At 43.5% G+C, this 6,693-nt stretch overlaps 1 long non-coding RNA gene across 1 annotated transcript; it reads right to left on the reverse strand.

Annotated features, from left to right (window-relative positions):
• Nucleotides 1–436: 436 nt before the first annotated feature.
• Nucleotides 437–5,536, reverse strand: LOC136374605 (uncharacterized). Its single transcript, XR_010745934.1, has 4 exons — nt 5,439–5,536; nt 5,106–5,263; nt 4,730–4,828; nt 437–605 (listed from the first exon to the last, which is right to left on the reverse strand). It is a non-coding gene; the product is annotated as an uncharacterized lncRNA (long non-coding RNA).
• Between the last annotated feature and the right edge of the window lie 1,157 nt (nt 5,537–6,693).

Below are 6,693 nucleotides of genomic sequence, written 5' to 3' on the forward strand. Positions count from 1 at the left end.
CAACCGTCTGCTCCTTGCACTGAATATTGGAATCAGGTGTCTAGTTTTGGTCCTTTCATGTGTCTGGCTCCCTATATCATTTGTTGCAGGAGTGGGTAGCTGATGAGCTCTCTAGCCATGGGCATGACATTTCTAGCTGTACCTGCAGGAAAGTAAAAGGCAGTGAAATCCTTAGGTATCCTCAAACATTGGTATTTATTTTTCATGGGCATGTAGCAGTTCAAATGAGGGACTCCCAGCTTCTTTATGCAAAAGACACAGACCAGCTGAGGCAAGAAGGCATCTCTGGAGAGTATCCAGCCCAACCTTTGCTCGAGGCAGAGGCAGCTGCAGCAGGCTGCTCAGAGCAGTGTCCAGCTGGGTTTTCAGTTTCTCAGAGGATGGAGACTCCACAAGCTCACTGGTCAGTCTGTGCCAGAGTTTGACCAGCCTGACCACAAGAAAGCTTTTCCCCCCCTGTATTTCATTTTTGTGCCCAGAGCACTTACCTGCCTGTGGCAGATGTGTGCTACCCCTTGTATGGGAGAGTGGTGCAGCACAGGTGGCCACAAAGACGTGCCTGCAGGTGCTACAAAAATGTGTAGCTGCTGCTCCAGCCTCATGTCCTGTGGAAAAGAGGGTAGTAGGAAGTAGCAGGCAGTGGTGTCTCCCCTTTCCCCCATGTTTGTGGGGAAACTGAAGCTTTCAGTATCCAAAGAGAAAGGCAGCACAATCTGGTAATACTGCATGGCAATTCTGTTAGGGAAACACTTTCTGGCTTTCTTTTAAAAATAAGAAATAGCTTCAGTGTCATTTTTGGGGGATGGGGGAGGGAGGAAATATGCTTTTCCCAGTCTTATGTATATAGGTTATGTATCAGAATGCATGTTCTTCTGCGAGTAATATACAAAATGATTCATACACATCTGAAGCTGTGCTTGAATTTGAGCTTTTGTCTAGTGAATGGTTAAACTGCTTTCCTCAATGCTTAAAGGGATGTTGTGAAAACAAACTGATATTTATGCAGTGCTTTGAAGGTTTAAAGTGTGCATTATTTATTTACTGTTATCATCAGAGAAGTGATTGATAGGTTCTGCTTATGGTGGTATTGACATGAACCTGTGAATAATATATATCAAGGGAATGTCAGTTTGTATGCAAATGAAAAAACCAAATGGAAGGGACCCTTTGAAATGATAAAGAAATAAGACAACAAAGCTATGATCAATCTTAAAAACATATTGTGGTGTTAAAATTTGTACTAGACCTGTGTTCTGTGTTATCAACAACCTTGCCCACTGGTTAGTGAGAATCGAAAAGTTCGCAATTTAACACAAGGAACATTTTTCATTCAGAAAGAAATTGCACTCAAAAAAAACCCATTAGTATTTTTAAATTAATAGAAGACTGGCAGTAACTCTCTATGACATCTACTTAATAAGCTGTTGAGGTGATTTAGTGATCAATGATCACTGACATTACAGAAAGAGAAAGGCAAACTTTGGCATTCCTTCTGGCACTGCCCCCTCCCTCTTTTCTGCATGTGGGTAAGAGGGGTATCCTTGGGAACCTGTGCCTGCCCTAGGCACAACACCTTCACTGTTGCTTGCAGAAGGCTGCTGGGAGGAAAGATAGGACAGGTCTTTCCCATTCCTGCTGGAAAAGGAAAAACCAAACCATTCTCTGAAATGCTGTTTGAGCAGAGCATTTGGCATGATAGGCATCATGGATAAGGCTATTCGAGTGCAGGCATAAGTTTAGGTACCTTGTGTAAAATGAGTGAGACGTACCAGGCCTTGCTGAAGGAACTCTGAAAATGCAGAGGATTTAATAGAGAAGGGCTGTGTTTAAAAACATTATTGGAGAGTGTGGAAGGGCTGGAAATGCCTGCTTGGATGCTCTGCAACAGTTGACCCTATGGAAAGGAAAATTTTCTGTTCCACAAGACCATTGAGTAACAATTATCCTGGTGCCTGGAGAGGCCATGCCTGAAGGTCTGGACTGCATGAGGACTTCTCTTTGCCCTCTCTCCAAACATCTCTGCCAAGGGTGCCTATATACAACCATGCAGGCCCATGTCTATAATGTTTGTGTGTGTATGGTATGCATGCAAATACATACAGTATGTGTATGGAGTATGCCATATATGTCATATGCCACATATGTGGGATTTTTAAATCTCTCCATACATATTTATACTCAGCCTTACTTCCCCCCCCCCCCCCCCATACAGTGATGGAAGTGTTTTTGAAAAATGAATAATTTCTGCTGCTCCTTTTTCACTGAATTAGAAAACAGATGCTTGACAGTGAGAAGGAAGTTTTTGGTTTTGTTTTTTAAAAAAGAGCCTATTTTCCTAAATCCAGTAAGAGAAAATAAAACCCAGGGATGGTGCTCACGTTTAATGGACCAGACTTTAGTAGGAATAAATTGGTGTAACTTGGCTAGTATTGCTGAAGCTGCACTGGTTACCTGTGAATCTGAGTCCTGGTTTTTTACTTTTTTGGCCTGTTTTAATGTCTTCAAATGACTTTTACTTTATTATTAGCAGAAGATATTGTGCTAAGGATCAGCCCTGTGTACACAGTGTTCTGCTTTTTGCATTGGCACATACATGTGGGGCCTGGCACTGTTGGAGCAGGGAGTGCCCGTCCTGCTCACGCAGCGCAGTTTTGCAAATTGGCTGTTTCCCGTTCCTTCCTTTAGGTTCATACTTATGAAGGTAATGAGTAAAAACAATTCTATCTGGAGGCACCTTTATAGCTGATGAAAAGGATTAATAGTCTCCATCATGACATATTTGTCAACATACACTTCAGATGATAATAATTACCTCTACCAGAATTTGGTAGCTAGTCCTTGCTCCTCTGCTCTTCTGTTGCCTACCTCCTTGTTCTGACTTGATTTGTGTTGTGGTTACCCCCCAGCATTAAATACAGCACTTGGTTTCCCAAACTGAGGCTAGTGGAATAAAGGATGTGCTGTACCTTGGTATTTGTAGGTCATTTTAACCAGACAGACTTTTCAGGAAGGCCATTAAAAGGCTTCAAGCTTGTAGAGCTACTCTTGGGAGAGCAGGTGAGGCCTGAAATGCATTCTGTAGTTGGCTTTCCTTGTCAGGTTGGATTGTGGGAGGTTACAATAGGACTGGATGAGCTCTGACTGGGATTTCCAATCTGCAGAAGATGTTACTGGGCAGGTCACTGTGAGCCTTCCCCACTCTGCTGGCCTCCCATCCCGATGGCTGGGGTGATGTGCTGCAAACTGACAGCTCAGGGATGTGCAAGCGAGCTGCTCTCTGGAGTGCAGCTGCTCTGCTGGGCAGTGCTAAGGTGAAGTTGGAATCTGCTGAGATGCCACTGGCTCTCTGCAATGTGGCAAAGAGGCATTAATGCTGGAATACCACTGCTTCAGCGCTTGAAAGGTACCCTGGCACAACACCCGCATGTCTAGAGAAGCACCATTTCTTCTTTTCCTCTCTCTTCCCTTCTTTCAAACTCTGTGAAGCAAAGGAGGACCTTTGGTCTGGATTGTAGAAATTGCTGCACGGTATTGTCTTTTTAAGGCATAAAAAGAAAGTTTATTTCTTCTCTCCCCTCTGCCTGAATCTCTCTGTGCTTTTCACTGTCTTCACTGTCTTACACTCCTGTTCCTGTCTTCTGCTAGGTAACTTTTGTCTTTTAGGACAAGCATATTCTCTACTTTGCTATCACTTTTAGGTTAAAATGCTAGTCAGTACAAATGCTACTCTATTGTTTTCTTCGGTTTTGATTTGTGTGCATGATTTGGGGGGAAGGAAAAATTTAATTTTAGAAATGTTACTTTTGAACCTTTGGGACCCTAATGTCTGTACCCCATTTTGCAGTGGGCTGTGTCTGAAAGCACACACAGACCTGATGCATGCTTTAGCCAGTAAGAAATGTTGCTTCTCTGTCAGGGAGTGGTAAGCAAAGACACATGGATGCTGAAATGTAACTTCTTAGCTAGACCCTACCCTATTGGAAGCAATGGTCTGGAAACACTATTGAGGACCTGTTGCAGATGTTTATGTTATACAAGATAGAGATGGACCAGTGTGTGAATAAAGGTTCAGGGCCAGGTACTCAGGTACCAGAGGGAATTGTCCTACAAGACACTGGCTGTACCTGGAGTAACTTGGAAGCCTACCTTCTAGTGTACAAGAATGAAAAATTCTGGATCCAACATATTTTCTTCACGCCATTGCTATATTGTCTTCCTGATACTAGGGTTTCTGTCAAAAATAAATACTGTTGATGTTTTCTTCTACTAGTATGCATTTGTGGAGGCTTAAGACTCTGACTCACTGCTTAATTTCATGCTAAACAGGTTAAGTTAGGTGGCTACCAAAACACAGGGTTCAAGAGGGAGGTCAGAGAAACATTTGTGTGTAGTCTTAAGGCACAGTCTGTTTAGACAGGTCTTCATATTGATCTTTTTTAAACCCCAACATTCACTCCTCTCTCTTTTATTTGTTTTACTTTTTGAAAACATAATGGTTATGAAATGAAGCAGTGTTACTAATATTTTAAAAGCAAAGAGGATGGATTTGAGGTTTCTTTTATACTTTTTTTTAACCTTCAGCACAAGTAATTACTTGCTTTGAAAGTATATTACTTTTGAGGCAAAAGTCTCACCAAGAGTTCAACCAGTTATGGATTTGAAGTGGCTTAATTGTAGCAATATGAGAATTATTCACTGGCCTGTTGCACTCTGTACAGCAGATAAATACCTGTAGAGCACTGAGTGTCATAAACATCACCAGTTTTATTCAGAAACAGGAAGCATGATGTTTAAAAGCAAGTAAACCTCTTCTATCACCTCAGGAAACCTATGGCATAAACAAAAAGCCTTGAGAACTGTACAAGCAACTGTTTTGTAAAGGGAAATATGTCTTGAGATACAGTACGGGATGCTTATCTCATGCACCAAGTGCCTCTTCAGCTCTTTGAACAGCACAACCCCTGTTACACCAGCTTGCTAATACTCAGTGCTGGCCTGCAGGCAAGTCTTACTCTTCTCCTGCACCTGGTTATTTCACTGTCTATCACCACTTCAGCCCTTTGTCACCACTCCCTAAAAGCAAAGTCAGCTCTTCTCCAACTAACCTTACAGCTTTCACATGAGATCTACTTCTTGCAGTGATTCCAAGTAAAGCCTGTTGTGAAGTTTCTGTCTCCTATTGTGGAAGGATCTTCTGAAAAACCAACAGCTCTTCAGTTTTCTCTGCCTCTTCTGGTTTGGTCACCTCTGGAGATGGGGTTTTCTGTGAATAGGATGAAAAAAAATCTGTTTAGTTACTATACAGAGGCTTCTGTCTGGTATCTATTATTAAATATCTTATTCATGGAAAAAATCCAAACCCCAAAATCTACAAGTCTCATGAATGTCTTTATTGAAAGAATACAGTTAAGGTTACAAAGGAAGTGTGTGGCAAACACCTGAACTGATGTTGTTCATGCAGGCTCAATTCAGCCAACAGAGAGATGTTTGTTACGCTGCAGTCTCCATTCACATGATGAGATGTTGCACTCTTTGGTGCAGGAGGATTAATATGACTGAAGACCTTTTATACCTGGAAGGAGTGTGTGACAGTGTCATCGACCCACCCAGATCTGCTTTAGGAAGATAGCAAAGCAGTCCTCTGGGCTCCTTGCATATTCCCTGGAAAGAGGTAGCTGGTTTTAAGAAGGGTCATCAGTGTCCCTCCCAAGTTAAGACACTGTGTTAGGAAGGCTGGATCCTCCCTTCCAATCTTCTCTTTTTTTTTTTTTTTAATATAAATAATAGATTGCATACTGTTTTTCTGTTCTTTCCAATCCAACCCTCTGCTCCTTCCATGCTGTTGTGAAATGAAGCCTGTACAGAGCACTGATGTCATGGTCTGCTAAGGAGGCAACACCCACTGGCCTTAAAAGCTGCGTTCATCCCTGTCCTTGGCGTGGCACAGATGTGTGACAGCCAGGTTTGTACCCCTTCCCACAGCCCCCAGTGCCTCTTCATGGCTTCCCATCCAGCTGCCCCACACCCAGCTGGCTCATTTCTCCCCAGAGATGTGCAGGGGCACTGGTGGCTGCTGCCTGTCACAGGCAGTGGGCTGGAGAGCACATGAAGGTCTCTCAGTGTGTTGAAACAGACGAGAGAGAAGAGCTGCATGTTGCAGGCAAAGCTGGCTTTGCAAAAGTCATTAGAAAGCACTTCTGTGGGGAAAGCAAAGGGGTGGGAAAATCCCATCTGTCTGGCTTTTAGAGGTTTGAAATGAAAAGCCAAATCTCCAAGTGCAGGTCCAGGACATGAGCAGCACCTCCACCCAAAATCCTAATGTCTTCCAAATGAGCCTGGGTTTCAAGCAAGTGTCAGAAGACCTGACCAAGGAAACAGAGTGTGAAGGTGACTCTGTGTTAACCCTGCAGTGGCTGCCACAAGCCCTGTGTGTGCTTGGTTTGGGGACCTGCCATAACTCCTTCAGGGAACTGCTGCGCTTGCATTGACACTGCCCACGGGAGGCCAGATTCTGTGGTGCCAGCCTGGAGTGTGTGGTGCAACTGAGTTATGAGCTAGGGCAGGAGATGGCCTAACAAAGATGGATGTGCTTTGGGAGAGAAGGGAGTGCACGGTTCCAGAAAACACTTGCCATCCTCATGCTCTCTTGCAGCTGGTAGTACAGTCCCATTGTGGTCATTAGGGCATTAGGAG

The sequence above is a fragment of the Sylvia atricapilla genome, chromosome 2 (genome assembly GCF_009819655.1).
Source record: "Sylvia atricapilla isolate bSylAtr1 chromosome 2, bSylAtr1.pri, whole genome shotgun sequence".
Taxonomy (NCBI): domain Eukaryota; kingdom Metazoa; phylum Chordata; class Aves; order Passeriformes; family Sylviidae; genus Sylvia; species Sylvia atricapilla.